Raw genomic sequence first — 26,552 nt, forward strand, 5'->3', positions numbered from 1 at the left:
ACCCCAAAAAGTCCTGAGAATAATTTATTTTTCGGGTCCAGATCCATATAATGTCGGGTGGAGATGGGTGGACATGGGTGGAGATGGGTGGAGATGCCACGATGTATTCTGATGAAGAGAAGCCCGTAACTCTTGACCTGTTGGGAATAACCCAACGCAATATAAACGTTTTTTGTTCATTATGATGTCCTCTAGTAGGAGAGACCTCAAAAAGTCCTGAGAAAAATTTATTTTTCGAGTCCAGATCCATTTAATGTCGGGTGAAGATGGGTGGACATGGGTGGAGATGGCTGGAGATGAGGCTATGCAGAGTGGGCCGTAGCTTTGCTCCTGTTGGGAATAACCCAACACAATATAAACGTTTTTTGTTCATTATGATGTCCTCTAGTAGGAGGCACCCCAAAAAGTCCTGAGAAAAATTTATTTTTCAAGTCCAGATCCACATAATGTCGGGTGGAGATGGGTGGACATGGGTGGAGATGGCTGGAGATGAGGCTATGCAGAGTGGGCCGTAGCTTTGCTCCTGTTGGGAATAACCCAACACAATATAAACGTTTTTTGTTCATTATGATGTCCTCTAGTAGGAGGCACCCCAAAAAGTCCTGAGAAAAATTTATTTTTCGAGTCCAGATCCACATAATGTCGGGTGGAGATGGGTGGACATGGGTGGAGATGGCTGGAGATGAGGCTATGCAGAGTGGGCCGTAGCTTTGCTCCTGTTGGGAATAACCCAACACAATATAAACGTTTTTTGTTCATTATGATGTCCTTTAGTAGGAGAGACCCCGAAAAGTCCTGAGAAAAATTTATTTTTCGAGTCCAGATCCATATAATGTCGGGTGAAGATGGGTGGACATGGGTAGAGATGGCTGGAGATGAGGCTATGCAGAGTGGGCCGTAGCTTTGCTCCTGTTGGGAATAACCCAACACAATATAAACGTTTTTTGTTCATTATGATGTCCTCTAGTAGGAGGCACCCCAAAAAGTCCTGAGAAAAATTTATTTTTCGAGTCCAGATCCACATAATGTCGGGTGGAGATGGGTGGACATGGGTGGAGATGGCTGGAGATGAGGCTATGCAGAGTGGGCCGTAGCTTTGCTCCTGTTGGGAATAACCCAACACAATATAAACGTTTTTTGTTCATTATGATGTCCTCTAGTAGGAGGCACCCCAAAAAGTCCTGAGAAAAATTTATTTTTCGAGTCCAGATCCACATAATGTCGGGTGGAGATGGGTGGACATGGGTGGAGATGGCTGGAGATGAGGCTATGCAGAGTGGGCCGTAGCTTTGCTCCTGTTGGGAATAACCCAACACAATATAAACGTTTTTTGTCCATTATGATGTCCTCTAGTAGGAGGCACCCCAAAAAGTCCTGAGAAAAATTTATTTTTCAAGTCCAGATCCACATAATGTCGGGTGGAGATGGGTGGACATGGGTGGAGATGGCTGGAGATGAGGCTATGCAGAGTGGGCCGTAGCTTTGCTCCTGTTGGGAATAACCCAACACAATATAAACGTTTTTTGTTCATTATGATGTCCTCTAGTAGGAGACACCCCAAAAAGTCCTGAGAAAAATTTATTTTTCGAGTCCAGATCCATTTAATGTCGGGTGAAGATGGGTGGACATGGGTGGAGATGGCTGGAGATGAGGCTATGCAGAGTGGGCCGTAGCTTTGCTCCTGTTGGGAATAACCCAACACAATATAAACGTTTTTTGTTCATTATGATGTCCTCTAGTAGGAGGCACCCCAAAAAGTCCTGAGAAAAATTTATTTTTCGAGTCCAGATCCACATAATGTCGGGTGGAGATGGGTGGACATGGGTGGAGATGGCTGGAGATGAGGCTATGCAGAGTGGGCCGTAGCTTTGCTCCTGTTGGGAATAACCCAACACAATATAAACGTTTTTTGTCCATTATGATGTCCTCTAGTAGGAGGCACCCCAAAAAGTCCTGAGAAAAATTTATTTTTCAAGTCTAGATCCACATAATGTCGGGTGGAGATGGGTGGACATGGGTGGAGATGGCTGGAGATGAGGCTATGCAGAGTGGGCCGTAGCTTTGCTCCTGTTGGGAATAACCCAACACAATATAAACGTTTTTTGTTCATTATGATGTCCTCTAGTAGGAGGCACCCCAAAAAGTCCTGAGAAAAATTTATTTTTCGAGTCCAGATCCACATAATGTCGGGTGAAGATGGGTGGACATGGGTGGAGATGGCTGGAGATGAGGCTATGCAGAGTGGGCCGTAGCTTTGCTCCTGTTGGGAATAACCCAACACAATATAAACGTTTTTTGTTCATTATGATGTCCTCTAGTAGGAGGCACCCCAAAAAGTCCTGAGAAAAATTTATTTTTCAAGTCCAGATCCACATAATGTCGGGTGAAGATGGGTGGACATGGGTGGAGATGGCTGGAGATGAGGCTATGCAGAGTGGGCCGTAGCTTTGCTCCTGTTGGGAATAACCCAACACAATATAAACGTTTTTTGTTCATTATGATGTCCTCTAGTAGGAGGCACCCCAAAAAGTCCTGAGAAAAATTTATTTTTCGAGTCCAGGTCCATTTAATGTCGGGTGAAGATGGGTGGACATGGGTGGAGATGGCTGGAGATGAGGCTATGCAGAGTGGGCCGTAGCTTTGCTCCTGTTGGGAATAACCCAACACAATATAAACGTTTTTTGTTCATTATGATGTCCTCTAGTAGGAGAGACCTCAAAAAGTCCTGAGAAAAATTTATTTTTCGAGTCCAGATCCATTTAATGTCGGGTGAAGATGGGTGGACATGGGTGGAGATGGCTGGAGATGAGGCTATGCAGAGTGGGCCGTAGCTTTGCTCCTGTTGGGAATAACCCAACACAATATAAACGTTTTTTGTTCATTATGATGTCCTCTAGTAGGAGGCACCCCAAAAAGTCCTGAGAAAAATTTATTTTTCGAGTCCAGATCCATTTAATGTCGGGTGAAGATGGGTGGACATGGGTGGAGATGGCTGGAGATGAGGCTATGCAGAGTGGGCCGTAGCTTTGCTCCTGTTGGGAATAACCCAACACAATATAAACGTTTTTTGTTCATTATGATGTCCTCTAGTAGGAGGCACCCCAAAAAGTCCTGAGAAAAATTTATTTTTCGGGTCCAGATCCATATAATGTCGGGTGGAGATGGGTGGACATGGGTGGAGATGGGTGGAGATGCCACGATGTATTCTGATGAAGAGAAGCCCGTAACTCTTGACCTGTTGGGAATAACCCAACGCAATATAAACGTTTTTTGTTCATTATGATGTCCTCTAGTAGGAGGCACCCCAAAAAGTCCTGAGAAAAATTTATTTTTCAAGTCCAGATCCACATAATGTCGGGTGGAGATGGGTGGACATGGGTGGAGATGGCTGGAGATGAGGCTATGCAGAGTGGGCCGTAGCTTTGCTCCTGTTGGGAATAACCCAACACAATATAAACGTTTTTTGTTCATTATGATGTCCTCTAGTAGGAGGCACCCCAAAAAGTCCTGAGAAAAATTTATTTTTCGGGTCCAGATCCATATAATGTCGGGTGGAGATGGGTGGACATGGGTGGAGATGGCTGGAGATGAGGCTATGCAGAGTGGGCCGTAGCTTTGCTCCTGTTGGGAATAACCCAACACAATATAAACGTTTTTTGTTCATTATGATGTCCTCTAGTAGGAGGCACCCCAAAAAGTCCTGAGAAAAATTTATTTTTCGGGTCCAGATCCATATAATGTCGGGTGGAGATGGGTGGACATGGGTGGAGATGGGTGGAGATGCCACGATGTATTCTGATGAAGAGAAGCCCGTAACTCTTGACCTGTTGGGAATAACCCAACGCAATATAAACGTTTTTTGTTCATTATGATGTCCTCTAGTAGGAGAGACCTCAAAAAGTCCTGAGAAAAATTTATTTTTCGAGTCCAGATCCATTTAATGTCGGGTGAAGATGGGTGGACATGGGTAGAGATGGCTGGAGATGAGGCTATGCAGAGTGGGCCGTAGCTTTGCTCCTGTTGGGAATAACCCAACACAATATAAACGTTTTTTGTTCATTATGATGTCTTCTAGTAGGAGACACCCCAAAAAGTCCTGAGAAAAATTTATTTTTCAAGTCCAGATCCACATAATGTCGGGTGGAGATGGGTGGACATGGGTGGAGATGGCTGGAGATGAGGCTATGCAGAGTGGGCCGTAGCTTTGCTCCTGTTGGGAATAACCCAACACAATATAAACGTTTTTTGTTCATTATGATGTCCTCTAGTAGGAGGCACCCCAAAAAGTCCTGAGAAAAATTTATTTTTCGGGTCCAGATCCATATAATGTCGGGTGGAGATGGGTGGACATGGGTGGAGATGGGTGGAGATGCCACGATGTATTCTGATGAAGAGAAGCCCGTAACTCTTGACCTGTTGGGAATAACCCAACGCAATATAAACGTTTTTTGTTCATTATGATGTCCTCTAGTAGGAGGCACCCCAAAAAGTCCTGAGAAAAATTTATTTTTCGGGTCCAGATCCATATAATGTCGGGTGGAGATGGGTGGACATGGGTGGAGATGGGTGGAGATGCCACGATGTATTCTGATGAAGAGAAGCCCGTAACTCTTGACCTGTTGGGAATAACCCAACGCAATATAAACGTTTTTTGTTCATTATGATGTCCTCTAGTAGGAGGCACCCCAAAAAGTCCTGAGAAAAATTTATTTTTCAAGTCCAGATCCACATAATGTCGGGTGGAGATGGGTGGACATGGGTGGAGATGGCTGGAGATGAGGCTATGCAGAGTGGGCCGTAGCTTTGCTCCTGTTGGGAATAACCCAACACAATATAAACGTTTTTTGTTCATTATGATGTCCTCTAGTAGGAGGCACCCCAAAAAGTCCTGAGAAAAATTTATTTTTCGGGTCCAGATCCATATAATGTCGGGTGGAGATGGGTGGACATGGGTGGAGATGGCTGGAGATGAGGCTATGCAGAGTGGGCCGTAGCTTTGCTCCTGTTGGGAATAACCCAACACAATATAAACGTTTTTTGTTCATTATGATGTCCTCTAGTAGGAGGCACCCCAAAAAGTCCTGAGAAAAATTTATTTTTCGGGTCCAGATCCATATAATGTCGGGTGGAGATGGGTGGACATGGGTGGAGATGGGTGGAGATGCCACGATGTATTCTGATGAAGAGAAGCCCGTAACTCTTGACCTGTTGGGAATAACCCAACGCAATATAAACGTTTTTTGTTCATTATGATGTCCTCTAGTAGGAGAGACCTCAAAAAGTCCTGAGAAAAATTTATTTTTCGAGTCCAGATCCATTTAATGTCGGGTGAAGATGGGTGGACATGGGTAGAGATGGCTGGAGATGAGGCTATGCAGAGTGGGCCGTAGCTTTGCTCCTGTTGGGAATAACCCAACACAATATAAACGTTTTTTGTTCATTATGATGTCTTCTAGTAGGAGACACCCCAAAAAGTCCTGAGAAAAATTTATTTTTCAAGTCCAGATCCACATAATGTCGGGTGGAGATGGGTGGACATGGGTGGAGATGGCTGGAGATGAGGCTATGCAGAGTGGGCCGTAGATTTGCTCCTGTTGGGAATAACCCATCACAATATAAACGTTTTTTGTTCATTATGATGTCCTTTTGTAAATTCTGGCCACATAATTGTTTTCCTCCGATTAACTTTTGTTGGGAACACATTCACACAACATGATTATCATCTTATTATTTCAAACTTTGATCTTATGTTGGTCCGATAAGGCGGAATCTTGTCTATCGATTGCAGAATTTAGCCGCCGTCGAGCTGAGGGAAATCTAAAAAATGCATTTATTTTTTTCTATATTTTCTGAAAATGATATAATCCTATCGAATCATCATCACCTATCAATATTTATTAGTTATCTATTAATGTCGTCAACATCTCAATACTTATCTATTTAATTTATTATTTCGATGACGAAATCATATTTTAAATTCAATTTTCGATCAGTAAATTTCCTTATAAATTATCAAATTTATTCATTTTTTTATCTTAAAATTATTCATAATAAAATATTATTTCATATTCTTCTTTAAGTTATTTTTTTTTCGGCGCAATATATTGGCAGTAATAATCCAAGATAAGATTTTACTGCAATCTTTATAGTCACATAAAAAAAATGAATAAAATTTTATTGATACAAGGGAGAGATTCACATTCTAAATGTTTTATCATTATAAATATTTTATTTACACTTATTGATAATAAATAACGACTAAAAACAAATAATATAACAGTTTTTAGAGACAATTGATCGGCAATGGTGTGAAATGCACTCGAATGAGAATTAAAATTTATTGTATTGAACATCACACCAATCTCACTTGATATTTAAATCCATTAGCAATAGGATTCTCATAAAGTGATGATATAGACGACTGACGGGAGTTTATTGTCATCAGACCGCCGTCACCACCGTCACCATTACCGCCACCTTCACCACTACAACATTAATTTGTAGTGTAGTGGTCAGGTGAATATATCTGTTATCGACATTCAATCCTCTCTTGATGAGAGGATGATTGTTTTGTTCTAGGATGACCCATTATGAGAAGGGCCTCTTTTATCACAGAGTGACACGTTGACTCCCAATCGTCTACATTCAATGGGGCTTCCTTTCGTAACGCTTCAACTAGACAGGCCATCTGCAACTGACCACAAGGGCTTCCTACTAATGGGTTTACGATTAAGATCTCAGACTGATAAAAGTCATATCTATATCTATACAAAGTTTAAATCTTTTAACAACAAAGTTTATTTAATAATTATTTTATACAAAAGTAAATGTTTTTATATTGTCGGTTTTATGAACAAGTTGATATAAGTCCATAATTCTTGTCCCAAGTTTAACAAACTTTATAGATACAAGCTTTTAAACTTTTAACACTTAGTGAGCAAACTCACACGTTATTTAAGATACTTTAACAAATAACTCGAAAAAAAAATGTTCATTATTATTATCGATAATTGTAAATTTTACTGTAATAACCGTTCGAAGTATAGTTATCATGTTGGACTTTTTTTCCAACTGTCTTCCAACAATCTCTCGTTATTAAGTAAATTTAACTATTACTATTACACTGTAAAAAAGCCGCGGAGTAAACGTCTATTAAATTCGGAGCGACTTTGGAGTGGATGATTCTTAATTAATTCTATCCCCTTGGAGTGAATTTTACTTCAAAGGGAGTTTATTTTAGCATTAACACTTCGATCGGAGTGGATGTGGGCTCAAATAAAATTTATGTTACTCCGAAATAACTTCGTTCAATAAAAACTATTCACTCTATATGCGGAGTAATTTTTTTTAAAGCTCTAGGACTCCGATTTGAAATCCAAAAAATAATTTTAGTAAAAAATCCATTCATTTGAATTAATGATTTTTCGTATTAAATATCAAAATCGATTATATCACGAGTTTGACATTTCTTCATTAGATTAAAAGTATCAGATATCGAATTCGATTGACATTGAGGTTGGCAGGTTATTATTTTTCTTTATAAAGAAGTGACGGGAATGAAAAATGAAGCTCAGTGTATTTAAATTTTTTAAACAATAAGTAACCAAATAAATAAAATAAACTCGAGGCTCAGAATGATATTATGTGGTGATTTAAAAAATGACAAAATGACCGACTTGCTGTTGTTCAGAAGAGTGACAGCCGCGATAGGAAAAATAATAATGAAATTATGGAGCTTAAAGGATTTATTGTTTTGAGAAGTTTTATAAAAGTAAATATAAACACGACGAACTTTGTCGTCGTAAAAAAATTAAGTACAAGAAGAAAAATAAAAAGTGCGCAGACTGGAGTGCGCATCGATACTTGCGTTTTAATGAAACTCCCTTTTCTTAAACCACCCAACCCACCCCCTGTAAAAGCTTAACCCTCGACAAGTGCGCATGCGTCAACCCTTACGACAGGCAGCTTAAACTCGAGTCCGCTGCTCGACACCGCAGTTACGCGCTCGCGCTTCACCAGTGAATAATCTTTTGTAATTTTATCTCTTAACGTTATTGTCACGCGATATTACGGTACCTCAAGCCGGTAGTTTGTTTAGTTTTTTTTTACTTCGTAGTAATACAGAAAAACAAATAGCTGTAATTTACGCGACTCGTGTTTGTGCTGTGAGTGAATGACTGTTTTTTTTGCTCTAGTGTAATACATAACACCTCGAGATTTTATTTATTTATTTTTTTTTATCATTTTCTCATTCTCAGTTTAAAGTTTGGACATTTTTGTGGGATAAAAATTATCGCGAGTTCCAAGTGGTAAGTGCATACTTAATATTATTTTCTATTTCAAATTGTATTCTATAATTTCCCGCGTTTTTTTTTCAAATTCAACATACCTGCGGTTTTTTTTTTCTTTCGGAGGGAAGTAAATTTGGTATTATTTTTTTACATTGCGTGACTAATAAATATCAGATTTTGTTTATTATTATAATATATTTATTTAAGTATGTTTATTATATATATTTTATGTTACATTATATAATGTTTTATGATTTATTGATCAATATTAAATTCAGGTCCATCATGCAACTTGTCGACAGTACAATCGTTTATCTTAAACTTTAAAACAACAAATTATGTAGTTGATAATCGTTTTTGTATCGGATATGTTGTTTGCGTGTGTACAACATAAAGTTACTCAACGGTTTGCTGGTTTAGTTTAATAATTATGGAGAAAAAGCTCATACCAACTTTCATATAATTATGCTAGATAACGTCACTAAATTTTTATTTAAACTTTTCCTCTATTCTATTCTATTCTAATCTGTGTTTTGCTCTTTGTTTTGTTTTGTTTTCATTTTTTATTGTCGTAGGTAATGGGAGCCTACGAATGTAACAATCGATAAGACGATTTTTGTTGGGTAATTATCCGTGTTAAATATGCTTTCGTGTTTTACACGTAGGATTTTGTTTGTAAATTAAAATTAATCGTCTGTTTTATCGCGGATTAATTTACTAATTACTTAAACTTTGTAATAAAGTAAACAAAAATTTTTTTCGTTTGTTTCATAAACTCCTTGATCTAGTTCGCAAATAAAGTATCATATTTTTTTTTGTCCAGCAAATAAAATATTGTTTTAAAAAATATTGATAGCACAGGAAGCGCGAGCAAATTCCGTTACTATTCGGAAGCTATAAATTCAAAACTATCGTGAGACAAAAAGATTACAACAGTATCGTGTATCATCTATCACTAAAAAAATTCGAAACGAGAACTAGATATAGTCTAGGGGTTTTTATTTGTAAATTATTTTCATATAAATGTAATTTATAAAAAATCAAAATTTCAGACAATTTAAAAAAATATTTTTTTCATAAGAATTAGGGAATTCCGCGAGAGAAGAGACGGACATCCGAATTTTCTATTGTGAACGTACTGAAAATAAAAATAAGTGCTCAGTTACTTTACAAAAGTTGATAAGTACTTTTACTACTTATCATATTTTATAATAACATTGATAACTAAATTCAGAGCCGAGCTATTTACTTGTCAACTTAAACCAAATTTCGAATCCCACATATATTTACATGTATCCATATATGAATGTATGAAGTATGTATATATAATGGAGATGTCAAGCATTTGACGTTTAATTGAACCATAACAAAGTTTAATATAACAATATTTGATGAAGCTTATAAAAGCCAAGCAAGTTTGGCAACCTTTTAATACCATTATGAGAGGGGTAGGGAATATTTCATCAAAGAAAACTGGTATTAACCTTATATAATACGATTAGACTTTACACACTAAAATATACAAAGGCTGAAAGTATGTACACGTGTATTTAGCACGGCACGGCACGGTATGTGGTACATGGAACATGGTACAGGGTGCAGGGTAGATGGTAGATGGTTGATGCTACACCAGTGGAAAGTGAGTATTCGTTTGCTGGGCAAATATAGCAGGAGGGTTAGTAGATGAATTAATTTAGCAAATACTGTTTACTCGTTCAAGCTCAAAGCTCTGTACGCTCTCTCCCTCTCGCTCTGTCTATGTGTGGATATACTTATGGGTTCTGTCTTCCAGACACACATTCTGGTAAAGGAAACCTCATTTTACCGACTGAAAGACTTTAAGAAATGGTTTTGTAAAAAAAGAAAAAAACGAAATCTTAAATAAATAAATGAAATAAAATAAGAAATACAAAAGTAAGGTGAGAGGGATGAAGGTTTAAAGGGAAGGAGTTGAGGGTTAAAAGAGTTCAGCGATGAGATCGTGCCACCACGTAAACGAGTTTCTTCACTTTGAACTGGTGAAACGCGATCGTTTTACTAGAATAGTTGTATATATGTATACTTATTATATAAATATATCTGTATACAAAGATCACTTTAACAATAGGTATTTTATTTCTTCAAACGATTGAGGATATCATGCACTTTTCATATTAAATTTTATTTTCGCATTACAAAGTTAAAGAATTCTTTCTGATGGAATTAAAAATTTTAATTAGATTTCTGAAACATGTTTACTTCAACTTGCGTTGCGTCGCCAATGTAGTCTGACGTCACTATGACAGCATATAATTTAAAAGAAGAATAATTCATCCGTGTAGATAAAAAAATGTCGGAGTAAATGAAGTGTCAAACCCATTGAGTCGTCGGTAAAATTTTTCTATTCCACTTGGCTTTATTTTTCGGTCCGTTTGTTCCTGATATGTCGTTGTCAACTGCTAAGACATGTCTCTTATTGTCTCGGACACTTAGTGACATTGCTGAGGGGATTCTCCTTCTCTCGAGTACTAGTGTATAAGTATAGAGCCTCTGAGTATAAGTACGGGAGCTAATGTAATGTAAGGGACGGGCTAAACGACGAGATGTTCTACTGACAAACTTCACCGACTGAACTTGGTCAATTTAATGGTATTAAGTACATTACTCTCGCAATAAACTTGCTTCAAGGTTCCATTCTAATGCCGCTATTCGTAACGGTCTCCACTTAAATTGATACTTCCAATCCCTTTGATTTTGTGCTACATCTATTTGCCAAAAGTACTCGGCTAGATATTTCAAATATTAATTAATTGAAAGCCTTTAATTTCCTTTAATTAGTTTATGCCAAGTAAAATTACTATTGATATTATTTATTAATTAATAAAATAATAAAACAGTAGGGCAATATTTTTCTTGATATAAAGCAATAACATAAATTATTAGTGTTATTAAATGCGGTGTAACAATTTTGAAAATTAATCAAAATAAAAGGCGGGTATAAGTTAAAATTTAGTAGGTCGTATCTGTAAGAAACAATGCCGATGAGTCAGCTTGTCTAGTGCAGTTGTTTTGGTTTAATAAAACTAAAAAAACGTTGAGTCAAATAAAAGAGTTATAAAGAGGCAAGTGATAAAAAAAAGTGTAATAACAGCTGGCGAGGAAGGAAGGAATCGAGAAGAAGGAAAAAAAAACCCTACACTCGAGGTTTCCCTTATGTCCGGCATTCTCTTTTCACACCCTCTCAGTCTCTGTTGTTTAACTTTTTTTTTTTTCCTTGTTTTTATTTGATTTTTTTGTTATCCTTTTCTTTCCGTAGCAGCCAAGCGTGATGTCTCGTCTCTCGTGTGGAGATAAAACTACACTCGCTAAGTTAATTGCCAAATAAATTTTCACGGCGGCTATCGCGTGCTCCAATAAAACTCATTTTCACTCTTGTCGACGCTGGGAAAAATTTTTTATGTGACATATATATATTATATGGGGTATTATATTCACAGTTAATTTTACTCTTAATAATCTTTAAAAATATTTCCCTAATTATTTTAAATTAAAAAATTTTCTGACATTCTTTAATTATTTTATAAACTTTTGTTTTTATTGTTCGTATAATTAGTGATAAAAATCAGTAACATATGATTCAAATTAAAATGAAAGCAACAGATGTACAAACATGTTCGTAATAATTAAAAAAAAAATTTAATATAATAATTGTGGTTGAAATTTATTAACAAAAATTATATGACAGAAAAAAAAATACATCGGTATTGTACAAACACCAGACTGTATTAATCTGTAATGAACTCGTTACATAACGAGTTTGACCAAGTATTAAAAATTAAGGTTTCACATAAAATCGATAAAGTGGATTAATTTTTTATCTTCTTGCCGCTCGCGTTCTTCTTTTTGCAAAACTTTTCCTTTTACTTTTATTTCAGATCTACCGAATTAAACAAGCAAATAAAAAATAAACAAAGGAAGAAATTTAAGAAATAAAACAAACAAAAGTTTGAATGATAAGGACACCTTGCGTACGATTTTCCGGTTGGCTCTGTGCACCTTTTAATTCTCCTGATACCGTAAATTGCAGGACTGTTTATTCACTGAAGCGTGTTTGTATACCATAATTTGATGTGCTACGCTTGAACAATTACAGAGATATCGTCTGTACATATCCATGGACGTGCATACATACTTTACTCTATACACAAAAAAAGGTGAAAAAAGAAACACCGGAGTTTAGCCCTTTTCCGGATTTATTGTAACGCGCACCCCTTTTTTTCGCCTGTTTTATCTCTCGTCCTTCCTATATATATCCTACAATACCGCCTACCGCCCAGTCACGTTTATCTTTTTTTATCCATCCGTTTTGTGGTGTCTGTATTTTTTTTTTTATTATTTTTTAGACATCTATTTTACAAAGTCTAAATTTCTATTTTAAAAATTTTTTTTCTTTCACATCGAGCTGATTAAATAATTAAGATCTCCAAGTTTTAGTCAAGTGTTAAAAAAGATAACGAGCTAAAGAGAATAATGGGAAAAATATGGATGAAAAAATGTATAGAGATGTGTAGAGATATATGTGCGGTGCTCATTCTTGTATATAATCTATTGTTTAGACATTGAAAGGAGTCACGCAAGTATAGTTGAATGACTGTCGAGTGCATTAACAATTATTCACCCTAATACTTATATATGTGTAGATATATATGTGCAAACATCACATAATATAATAGCATACATTAAAAGGATCTAGTATGAAGAGAGAGCAGCAGAGAGCTTAGCTTTTCGCCTTTATAAATATCATAGTAACTTCAATGAATGTATGTACATATTATATTCATATACATATATATAATAGTAATCAAGCAGCCTGGCATGCGTGAACGTGTATGTCGACAAACCTGAGTGAATATGCATTGAATTTATTTTACCACGTGCAAGAGAGTGAGAAGAGTATATAGAGAGGAAGATAACAGAGGAAAGGGCGAGGTAAATTAATTAATCCGATTACTAATTGCCACTTGGCTCGTTAGCCACACAATTAAAGTTGCGCTGGTCGTTCTCTCGTTATCGTACAAAAGTCTTTTGGCTACTATTACGAGGTCGTTTATTATCAATTGACGAGACGAAAATTTACGGCTCACCTAATAAGGAGACGGACAATTAATTTTTTTAGAAATTATTAAGTATTAAAAATAGAGTTTTTGAATGATAAGAGACTGGTTGTTATAAAAATAGAGTGTAAATTTGAATTTAAAGAAAATTTGGTATCGATTGATAGTCCAGTCAACATATAACTATGCATAAACCTTAAATTTTTAGTCACGATCGTAGCCCCTGTTGGATGACCTCATCTCCGTCAAATTTACTCTGGGGCTTCGTCGTTGGTTATGTCTGTCGAGAGAAGACGAGACGACATTGCCGGGTTGGTATGGGACGATAAGGGGTGACGAAGAAAATTTAGAGTAAGATAGGTTTCTATATATATATATATATATATATATATATATATATATATATATATATATATATATATATATATATATAGTGGATGGTGGTTGAGGTTGTGAAGGGTGTTAGTACTCGATGACGTCACGTTCTGAGTTAAATTTTATTGGATTACTTTATATGAAGTCAAGTGAAGTTATAAAAGTGATGCGCATTTTATTTTTTCATTTTTCTTTGCAAATACTTTTTTTTGTTTGGAATATATATATATTTAATATTATTATTAGTAGTAGTTTGGAGTATTATTCTGAAAGATGGATTTAAGAGACGAGAAAGTTTTTGATGGCGTGTTAGTTTGCCCAGGGAATGTTGACTTACAATAACGGAATATTTAAATAAAGAGGAGATTTTGGTGGAGAGGAGAGAATAGGGGTATTGATCCACGGAGCTTCCAAACTCAGCGTTCAGTTTAATGCACGGTACGGTTCGACAGCTTAAAGTGCTCAAGGATTTACTATACATGTATATATATATATATATATATATATATATATATATATATATATATATATATATATAGGATGATGAATACCCGTGAATATTCTTCCTGTTTGCTCTCGTGTCTCGTGTTCGTCGCGTGTTTGACGTCGTTACGGTTGAAGGGCCAGTCGTCGACAGATGCCGAGACACTAAATACATTATCGTCGTAACATCCCAAAATACACTAAATATATCTACTCTAATTTATTTATTTATTTGTTTTTTGACATTTGATTTATATATATTTTTTTTCTCTTGAAGATCAAATTTAATGAGGGCCAAATTTATGTTCGAGAATTTATTTTTCATGAATTATTTTTTTTCAAGTTTGAAATAAAGTTAATTACTATTTGTGTGTATTGTCAATTAATTTAATGCTATCGGTTTGATATCAGTATGTTTTAAAAAATCACTGGATGCCTTTGTAAATAAACTAGTGGGCAGAAATATTTTCCCAGAGGGCGAGTCGATTGGTACCTTTTTTTTCTTCCCAAAGATGAATACTTATAGAAAAAAATGATATATTTATATTTGTGAAAGAAAAAAAAATATTGTATGCTTTGAATTGTACTATTTGAAAATACTATTTGACAAAGAATTATAGGACTGTACAAGTCGTAACCGGGAAAAAGTTTTTGGAATAAAAGATTGGCGATGGTCGTCGGTGCGACGGAAGGAACTCGCCTCCGGCGGCAACGAATTCGTAACTCATGTTTCTCATGAGGGATTTCCACCGACGACATATTTATTGCTCGCCTACACTAGGCGCATCTGAGTTACGACAATCATTGTACTTTGCAATTTTGAATATGTGTATTTTTTTTTTTAATTTCTCCTTTTATTTGTTTTATTTTTATTATTTTTTTATAATAATCAAAACAATGAATCGCTGTCGGTCATTTGGAAAAACATTTATTTATTTATTTATTCACCGTTTTATGAATAATATATCAGTTGGGGGTTGAAAAAAAAGTATTTTCAGGAATGAAATATGTAAGAAGTAAAGACATGGTACGAAAGAATAAAGTCTTTGTAATGTCAGTGACGCGGTTAGAATGAACGCACCTAAGATGTGATTCTAAGCCTCATATTTTTTATTTCGTTATGATAGATTTTAAAAGACTCCATCTTTTCTTTTGTATTTTTTATCATTTTCATTCTTTTCCTTCATCTGGGTCATGCTATTCTGTAAAAAAACTTTTCTGTTAGTTCTTTCTCAAATCAACTATGCTCCCAAGTCTATCTCAAGATTTTTATTTGCTTTTTTTTCCTTTATCATTTATATCTCAAACTTTGATTAAGAAATGCGTCAAAAAGTATAGCGTCATTTTTTTCATTTAAATTGCGAAAATTTTTTTAAAAATTCAATTACAATTTTTCACAAGTTGATAAATAAAATCACACATAAATTTTATTTATTATTTAATCTTATGTAAATAATTACAAATATTTGTTAATATATACATTTTTATTTTTACCGTTCGTTCAGCTTTATTCGCTCAGCTGAGGACGAAAAAAATGCTCCATAATTTATAATACAAATCCCCATAAAAAAAAAAAATAATAAATCTACTAAAAAAAAATTTAAAATAAAAAAAAAAGTTACAGCATAATAAGTCAGTGGACCTGAATAAAATGATGGCTGTGATTTTTATATATTTTTTTTATTTTTCTGTTCATGATATGAAGCTCAGCAGAGTAGAATTAGTTCGATTGTCGTACGAGACGGCCGGTTCGATTTTTCACTGAAACTTGTGGGAGCGTGTCGGCGGTGGATTTATTTTTCATTTTTTAACCGCTCGTTTTTCGTCACGTTGCGCACCCATCTAGAGTGAGTCTGCGAGCTCGTTTTTTCGGTCAAGTAACACACGATCATATATATTGTACTGCCGCCCTTTGCCGCCACATTTATATCCGTATACATTTGCTTTTCTCGTCTATTATAAAAAAAAATAAAATAAAAAACCTATACATATATATCTGTGCAATGTAGATGAATAGAGCTGCATAATGGTCGTTTGAAACGACCAGGTCAAAAGTTCATAACTTTGTTCCCGCGTTTCAGAAATGACCGCGTATCGATTTTGAGAAAATGTTATATATAGTTGTTAAAGCTGGTGGTAACCTCCTCCTATTCGGTATACATGTTTAACGAGACGCCCAGTTGTCTGACGCTCGGATACGTCATGTCACGACGACTAGACATTAATATACATATACATATACATATTCCGGCCTTTAACTATTTTTACTGACATTTTATTTAATCGATTAACTATTTATTATTTTAAACTCATACATTCTATTATTAAAAATTTTTACATACCTCAATGCTATCAATGACTCAATTAAATCATTTTTTCATTGCAACCGGAATTGTATTCCGCGTTTTTAAAATTTTATTTTATTTTTCAATAAACTTTATTCTATATAAAATAAACTATCGACACATGATTTACCGTCACGAATAGCCCGAAAATAATTTTGAAATCGAGTGAGCGAATTTAGCAAAGTACGGAATACCAATTGCAAACTTTATCGAGAATTTTTTTTGCCGATAGAAAAGTTTCTGCAAGTACTTACTTAGACGTTTTATTACATCGATTGTGTATGTTGTATATAGATATATGTTTGGATGTGCCAAGTGTGTGTAAAGTTGCGGGTAAACTTACACATGTGGGCTAAAGTAAATGTAGATGTAGATGTAGACGTTACATTATATGTATATTATAAAAACCACGTAGCACATTGGCATCGTTCGCTCGATATTTTCGATTCGATATCAAGACTACTATAATCGCACGTAGTAGACTTTAAATAGAATCGTTTTACGCTTAGGTTACTGTTTTAAACTTTCCTCAGCATAGGTTTGTTTCTTTCTTTTGTTTTAATGGCCATGAAGAGTAGATTATCGTTCAGTCTATCGAATGAAATTGATATTTTATAAATAAACTCTATTTAAACAGTAAGTTATACTTATAAATGTTGTTCTTTTTACTATCTATAGCTATATCATACTAATAAACTCTATTAAAAATATAGGGGAAAGGGGGGCAAAAGAGGGTAGGGTAGGCAAAACGGGGTACCCCCAAAATTTGATAAAAAAAAATTTTATATTTGAAATGGTTTTTAAACATTCCAAAATCACTTCTGTAAATATAATTAAGCGTTACTTTGAATTTTTTTTGGTAAACTTTTTCAAAAACCAATTGTCAGTTGAAAAATATTAATGATGTTTGTCTTTTGATAAAAACTATCAAAAATTTTTTTTCTTTTTTTGTATACAATAAACATGTAAAATATAATTTTTCTTCATATAAATTACTTAAAAAAAAATTCAACTTAATAAAATTCGTTTAAAATCCAGAAATTTTTTTTTTCCTTTTTTAGGGGGTACCCAATTTGCCCGCAGAAATGAAAAATTTTTTTTTTCAACGGTAACTGAAAATTTCTTCTATTTACTTTGAATATCATTAAAAAAAAAAGATTTTGCGTATTTGAGTCCTCGAAAACTTGGTATTTCCTTAAGTACCCCCTCCCTCTCTCCCTCCCCTATTATAACTCTTGGTAAAAATTTTCTGGTATTTTGAATCAAAATTAGTGAAAAAATATTTTTTTTTTTGGCAATTAAGAACAAGTTTGAGGCGAATATTAATAAATGGATTTTTTAAGTGAATTTTCTTTTTTTGAGAATATAAATATGACTTTCTTGATTTAAGATATAGTTTGACGGTTTTAAGATTTATAAGTGGGTATTGACTTGCGAGGGTGAATTAAAAAAAATAATTATTGTGAATAAATTATAAGATTTTAAGTAGCTGAGTAATAATTCATGTCTCCTGGCATAAAATAAGGTGAGCTGGCAAAATTTTCCGAGCGGTCGATCACCTGAGTATAAAATGAATTTTTAATCTCCGTGAACGCGAATACACTTAGTCGGAGTTTAAATGCCGTAATTATTTAAATCATTAATGGCATAAGATAGACAGAAAGCGTTTAATGAAACCAGTCTTAATAGTATTGAATTTAATATTTTTGATGTCAAATACCCGGCTCGCAGGAAATAGATATTGTATCTCGTCGTTTTATCAAATATATATACAGATATATTCGTACGATATCTATTTATTATTAAATTAATTTAAATTGAATATCCATTTTCAATATACAGAGATGAATTTTATTTGACATGAAGCCATTAAGTGATATGATATTTGATATGTACAATGAAATTAAATATTTGATAATAAAAGCTTAAAGGAGATAAAATATTTGAGTCACAGAATGAAAGATTGGTTATGGATAAATGAAGATTGAGATGAGAACAAAGTAAATTAAATAAATTTCATATATTTACTCTAACGATAAAATGATTTATATTTTTTTTATTTTAGGGGAGGGTGGGGCAGAGCGGCCCCCCTAAGCCAATTATTATTTTTTGTGGCTTTCAACCATAAGATCACTCTACTTTTGTTCTATTTCGAACAAATTTATGGACATTTTGCCAAAATTCTGAAAAATTTTTTTTTTTTGTGGGGCAGAGCGGCCCCCTTCAAAAAGTGATAAAAAAAATTTTTTTTTTCGTTTTTTTTTTTTTAAATTGTTTTCATCATTAAGAATGTATTTCTTTCTCTTGACAACTATTTTTGGTTTTATATTACTCGAAAAAAATTTTTTAAAGCGTAAAAAATCGCTCACTCTCGATTACCTTAATTACTAATTGTTATTTAATAAAAAAAAAAATCAATTCTATAATTTTACTTTATTTTAAAAATTTATCAACTAAAAAAAAAAATTTAATTTTTATAAATTTTTAGTGACCAAATTTGCCTCTTACATAAAGAAACGGCCGAAAAATATGAAAAAATAATTTTTTCGAAAGTTTCGGCTGGTCCATTTTGCCCCAGGTGTTATGCGTAGGGCTAGAAATGTGGAATTATAATAATTTTTTTTTAATTTGACGATAAAAATATGAAAAAATCACTTTTTCAAAATTTTGGGCTTGTCCATTTTGCCCCAAATGTCATGCGTAGGGGTAAAAATGCGCAAACATATCGGATTTATAGTAATTAGTCGAAAAAAAAAAAATTTTTTTTTTGGTCAAAATTTCAGGGGGGCCGCTCTGCCCCACCCTCCCCTATATTAAATTGTTTGTAAAATTTTTAATTAAATTAAATTTATTTAATATTTAAAATAAAAATAATAAACGGAAAAAAATCCCTACGGCACAATTTGTCTCTTTGATGAATAAATAACATATTCATGTGTGAATAACGAATGAGAACGTAATATAGTAGGATTTTATTTGTTGCTCTCTCTACAATCAATTCTACACCGTCAGTAAACGTCATTAACTTCACATGAAACGATAGATATCACTGAAAAACAATACAAAAAAATTAAACGACACCAAATAAACTGCAGAGTGAAATAAAAAAAAATAAAGTGTAATATCCGTTATGGCTTTTTGCTAACCCGAATTGGCTTGGAGCAAAAAAAAGCTTGATGAAATCTCTCTTCTCTACTTACTCTAGACTCTAGTATATATTATATATATTTTTAAAAGTTCATGTAAACATTGACTGTATATACGTGACGTGTGTAGGCGAAAAGAATAAATAACGAAATAAATGAAATAAAATAAATGTATATAAAAGCAGGCACTGAGGAACTGTAGTACCTGACATTTACCAGAATTGAATTGCGTTGTCTACTTCTCGTCTCAGTGTTTTCTTTTATCTCGACAGAATTTTCCAAGCATAAGATTATTTCCCCTTATAAGAGTACCGAAGTGACAATAATAAAATCAGGATGAGATTTTAGTGCGTTTTAGGGGACAAGTTGGATGAAAGAATAAGAAAAAGTATATGGTATACATGTATCTATAGCTATATAGCTCGAGGTTTTTGGGAAAAAATTGAGTCACTGATACGGTAGAAAATTTCCCGCTGGGCAAATGTTCTCAAAGTGATACTTGAGAATACAAGCCCATGTTTGATTTTATTGCGGTTCCTTTCCCCAAAGCGTTCTTACCATTTATACTTTTTTTATCTAAACTTTTTTATTCCTTTACAACTTTTTCATAAAAAATATCCATTTTAGCATTTTATTATTCAAAATTCATATCAAGTTATTGCGCTATTTCATATACATTTACTTTATTTATAATTTTATCGAGTATAAAGTAGTAAATAAAGTGATATAAATATTAAAAATATATTATTGTGCTGAATAAATTTGTTTCCAAGAGTTAAACGGTCTTATTTTCAACGGATGCATATTAAAGTAAAAAACATTTTCGCAAGCTTTATGAAATGACGATTTAATGCTGTTGGTTTATATATCAACAATATATATATTTCTAGGTTTACGACTACCTATATATATATATATGTTTACATATTTAACAGTTGAAATATAGTTGAGATACATTTATGTGTACACAGAGTAGTGAAAAGTCCGGGCCAAACGAGAGGGAACGTACGTTCTCATTCTCGTTCACGTTTTCGTACCTCGGGTCTTGGCTCGGTGTTTTATTTTACGGTCAGCAAGGAATTTAATATAGTTTACAATGTGCGAAAGCAGCTAGAGATGGTTTAGCAGGACAACCAAGCTTTCTTCTATTCACCATACTACACCAGTAGCATCACCTCCACTGCTGCAGTTCCCACCACCAGCAACATCTACTACTTGAGCTTCATAATGCTCACTTGAAAATTAATTGCAGGCTCCGTTGCGTCCCATTTCAAAAGTAATCTCTATATCTCGTGCTCACTACTACTACTATCCCTCCCCCCTCTCCTTCCGACCACTCTAAATCCGAAACATGCGCTCATAAGAATTAATTGCAGTCTTTATTCCCATTTCTTTATGTTCTCTTGATAATAAAATTTTTTTTCCTTACTTACTTTTTTTCGGTTCACTATATATTTTTTATTAGACGTAAATTGAATATTAAATTTTTAACGCGAAAATTAAACTGAGTTATAAACTGTGCCCACTTAATCTACAATATTTTGCCTTAGACTAAAAAATTTTTTTTAATTTAGGGGAGGGTGGGGCAAAGTGGGCCCCGTAAGCTAGAAATGGGATTGTCTTTACTTTTTTTTACTCGTTACACTACTTTATAGGCCCTTGTTTGTTATTTAACATTGATAAGCTGTGTCCATTAAAATTGAAATTTTTAATGTAACGTGGACCTAAGTCCGCCTCCGCCGACCGGAAGCCGAGACCTCACCCTTTTGGGCATACTCGCGTTGCGTAATCCCATCTTTTCTACACTTAAGCGACACTCTTGGCCGGAGCCAAGAGTGGACATTTACCGGAGGTATAATCAAAAATCCTCATTACGTGTGGTATCTAACCACAGCCACTACGAGTCCGACCTCACGTGGGCCCATAGCACTCCTCCCATCTCAAGAAATATAGAGACTCTGGTCGAAGTGGGGCTTGGAATGGGCCCCCCATAGTACCAATTCTGTATTGGTCGACATACCACTTGGTCAAGGGGGGACGTGGTACTCTTTCCCCCGCCTCCCGAAGAAGACACCCAATTCATTAAAATTGAAAAATCGAAAATTAGGGACAAAGTGGGCCCCCATCTAAAAAAAAAAATTGTGTGAGACAAATTTATTGCTCGCTTTACTTTTTTTAAATTCGCCACTTTGAAAATGTTATGAATAAGCTGTGTTCATAATAAATTACGAATTTTAAAATATGGGGCAAAGTGGGCAAAAATGGGTAAGCCATAAATAAGCTAATAAGTAATAAATGAATAGTCGTAAAAAAAGTGAAAGTGACTTATTATGAGCCTCGTTCATAAAAAATTTCAGGGTGCTCACTTTGCTCTCAAATTTTAGGGGGGCCCACTTTGCCCAAAAATTTTGGAGGCTTTTCAAATTTTAGGGGGGCCTACTTTGCCCCACCCTCCCCTAAATGTCAATTTTTTTTTTAGTCATCTGAATTTATTTAAGTGTAATTCAAATGTCCACTTCATATATATATGATTTGTTGTTATTTATATACTAGAAATTTAATAGACAATTGTAAAATCCAATGCGAAAAAATTTACATTTCAAAGTGACAAAAAAATTACATTAATTATTTAATGGTACATTGATATATGTAATACACACATACATATACCGATGCATACATGAATATATATAGTAAAGTCCAATCCATAGTAATAAATTTTCGTAATGCTGCCTCGTCGGCGGTACTCACTTTGCATTGTTGCCGGGCCACTAATTACAGCGATCAATCATAAACTTTCTCTACGTGCTGGCGAGCACCACTGGTGTATAACATCATATATATATATATATACATATATTTCATGTCTCTTTATCTGTTCCTCTCCTTTATCGCTATTCTCCAAGCCATTCTCAGTGTATACATCGCCCAGGTTATCCTCTTCCAACTCAACAATGTAACCTGTCCTCGTTTATAGTAGTCATGTTGTTGTCCAAGCACGCGTACAATTATTAGTAGCCGGATGTCCTGTGAGACTGTATTACTATAGTTACTGGCAAGGTTAGGGTACGCTGTCTGGGGCATCTCGGAAGCTACTAGAGCTACTCCTTCTACTCCTTCTACTCCTCGTATCCTTACTGTCGGTCTATATCTACCTCTTTTGGGGATTATTTATCTCCGCGCTATAATACATTTATATAAACGCACACACATGATGATAAGGACTCTGATAAGGTAAAAAGTTAACTCGACGATGATACTTAAACTTTATTAAATATTTAATTCGATAAAGTATGTCCTTTAAAGTTTAATTAAAATACAGTAATTATAATAATAATCTTTAATAGGCAAGAAGTTGCTACAACATTTTAACGATTTTATCTTTTGAGACCGATAAAATTTCACTTCACTGCAATTACCACAAACTTCGAACGGGCTTTTTACTCACTATTTGAACGGGGATCTTTAGTTTAAATCTCTTGAGAGCTAACGTAATCTTCGGTAACTTATCAAACTTATTTTAACTTTTTTCTTAAGTTAAATTTCGTCGATTGCTATTTTTAGCATAATAATAATTTTCACTATTTTTTAATGATAATTTTAATCTATTATTTATAGTAGACATTCAATGGATTCGCCCAGATTATACTCAAATAACTAAATTATGTGATATGATGGTAATAATTGCCGTTGTTTATTATATATTTTAATATTTAATATAACTGTAAATTTATATGAATATAAATTGAATAATTTAATGATTTGATAATATTAATCCGATGATAACTGACTGATCGCATAAAATAGGTGGTTTTTAGTATTACATAACTACCTATATGTATATGGATATATTATTGAGTATTAATTCAATGCTATAAAAGATAATTCAAATAAAGGGCATTAATAAATATGTACACAAATAAATTGTTTACGCATCGATGCTCTAATTAAATAAATTATATATATTAAACATATCTATTATATACCCGAAAACTCTTGCATGGAATTTTTTCCTTACAAAATATTTTTTAGAATAGCAGCGTCAACCGTTTTCTAGATTTTTGTTCTAAGTATACACAGAAAAAAAAGTTATCTTGAGTCAAGAAAATATTTTGGAACACGGAGAAAAAAATATTGCGCTCACCACTCAACGGTATCGTGATATTCACTCTCCTCGGTTGGGTATCTGTTGTATACGGAAAGTGCTGGTCTATCGGATCGTGATTATCACGATCCAGGCGGATCCCGAAATCATAAAATCGTTTCGCTGTAGTAACGATCCGTTTTGTTATTAAAACTAATTTGAGGTTAAAATAGATAAATTTACAACTTTAACTTCATTACAATTTTATTTTTAGCTGGCATTAATAATCACATATTAATAATTCTAATAGGTGCAATAAAAAATTATTATTTAATATCAAGAAATGTTAAGTAATAGAATATACGTAATTAATTGATGTAAATTTTACAGTCTTTTTTTTGTTTCAAAGATAAATTAAAAAATTAATCGATAAAAAACAGCAATTGTTGCATTAGATATATAATTAGTGTTTTTTCATTGTCATTGTGCACTTTAAATAATTAATAATTTTATAAATAAACACTGTATAATTTGCAAGATATGCATTATAAAGTTTAATAATTTGGTTATGAGTGGTGGCGCTTGAGAAGTAGATCGCGATAATCACGATCCGTTTTGGTACGATATGGAGACGTTAACTGACGATCACTATACATTTAAGTATATGCACAATCCGTAGGATCATTATTATAAGTATCTAGTGTTTCATTCATATCAATATATATATATTGTGGTAGTAGCAATACAACTTAGAACTAATCACGATACACTTGTCGCTCTCCGTTGGTGAGCGATAAACACAATATTTTTTTTTCCGTGAAGACAAACGTTTTCGGGAACCAAGTCAAGATTTTCTTGAGCCAAGAGAATTTGTCTTGGTCGGAGAAGATTTCTGCTTTATCTGAGAAAATTTAGGTTTCCAAAAAAATTTTCTTGAATCAAGAATATTTGCCTTCAGTTGAGAATTTTTTTTTTCTGTGTAGGCTGTGAGTTTCAATTTTCTATGGAATTTTTTAGACAGCAATCCTGACCATTATTATGGTGTCGGTTCGATGTTTATAGTCCTTGGGTCCTTGTTTATAGTCTATGGCAAGACATACCTTCTTTAGAGCTTGAAGAGCTCAAAAATCTAAATATACTAAAGGGTAATTTTGATCTCAATGAGGTTAAAAACAACGAAAAGTTTCAAGGCTGGTTTCCAGGGTCAACTGTTTTTTAGATTTTTTTGTTATTCAAATTACAGTACAAAATGTGAGTAGTATTTCCATGTATTTATTCGAATAAGTTGTACTACTGCTGCCGAAGTAGTAAGAGTCAAATACAAGTTCAGCAATAAATGTATGTATTAGATGAAAAAAAAAAATCGAATATCGATCGTGAGCATATGCAGCTAAAGTGATAAAAAAAGACAGCGATAGAAATTGAGAGAGAGAGAGAAGCAGAAACACGATAGAGTACAGGATAAATTATATTTATGCGATTGCATTGAGCATGCTGGAACTGAAATTGAGGTTACAGCCTCATACTCTTCAGTTAGATTTATGCATTTGATATTGTATTATATATCATTATTATTCTATATACTCATCATTATTTTTGTTCAATCAGCTCTACTATTTTTTATTCATCCATCATCGGACGTGATTTAAATGAAATATATTTGTCGATGTGAAATTAAGTTGGCGCTATTTTTAAATTTTCGATTTAAATGGAATCAATGATTGGAAGTTAAGTTTATCAATTATAATTAGAAGGTGATAAATTCCTATGACAATTGAAACATCAAATTTTATTTCTCTTATTAATAGATATATATAGGGGTGACTGGGGCACGACGAACTTTGGATCCCCTCAAAAATTCTTGCTAATAAATCATTACTTTATAATCGATAATGCAGCATGTTATCCTTTGTCACGAAAATAGTACGGGCCCAATTTTAGGGTCGTCGTGCCCTGGTCTCCCTAAATTATGTATTATTCTGTGGATTAGTTACGCTGAACGAATAATTAAAAACTTTTGTTCTATTTGGTTCTGGGGTAAAAACAAAAAATAATAATTCCTCAAAGGGAATTTTGATAATGGTAGTGTGGGAAATTTTTCTTGATACCTCACTAACGAGGGACAAATTGGAGAGTTGAGTGGATGCCGTTTCACCACCGGTAGTAAAAGGAGGGGTAAGAGGTGACGTTGGCAAAAGCTCGCGATTCAACCCAACATGAATTTTCTCCCTTTCCTTAATTACACACCCGTTTTCTCCATTCTCAGTAACTATAAGTCGTACAGCTATAATGATTTTTATTATTATTGTCCGTTAAACCTCGTGTTTGGCACAAGGCATAGGTACGAAAATATCCTGTAATAATTGTGTCCTCAAGACAAAAAAGTTAAAATTCAGCAATATTTAAATTTAAGACCAATTTATAAAGATTATATTAATAAATGTTATGCTGTCATCTATCGGGCGTATAATAAAGTGGGATCTTTGAATAATTACGATAAAGTTTTAATTTTAATCATTCCGGAAAAAGGGGGAGAAAGCGATGAATATAATGTTCTTTAAAAAACTGTTTTAGCTGGGATTTTTTTTCGTAACTTATATTTTTCTTTTTTGTGGGCTAAAGACGCCCGGCAGAAAAGACAGGGTAGTAATTAAGACCCAAGAAGGGTGGACTTGGGCGTTGGGACTAATTTGTTAAGATTACTAGGGTAAAATCCTTTAAAGTTCCATAGAAAA

At 34.0% G+C, this 26,552-nt stretch overlaps 1 protein-coding gene across 1 annotated transcript in view; it reads left to right on the forward strand.

The window, feature by feature from the left end:
- The first annotated feature begins 7,994 nt into the window (after positions 1–7,994).
- LOC130676217 (follistatin-related protein 5-like) overlaps positions 7,995–26,552 on the forward strand; it is a 205,507-nt gene continuing 186,949 nt past the window's right edge. The window contains exon 1 of the mRNA XM_057482308.1: positions 7,995–8,309. The gene's annotated coding sequence lies outside the window, so the exon portion shown is untranslated. The remainder of the gene's footprint in view (positions 8,310–26,552) is intronic.

This window comes from Microplitis mediator, chromosome 10 (genome assembly GCF_029852145.1).
Source record: "Microplitis mediator isolate UGA2020A chromosome 10, iyMicMedi2.1, whole genome shotgun sequence".
In the NCBI taxonomy this organism is placed as follows: domain Eukaryota; kingdom Metazoa; phylum Arthropoda; class Insecta; order Hymenoptera; family Braconidae; genus Microplitis; species Microplitis mediator.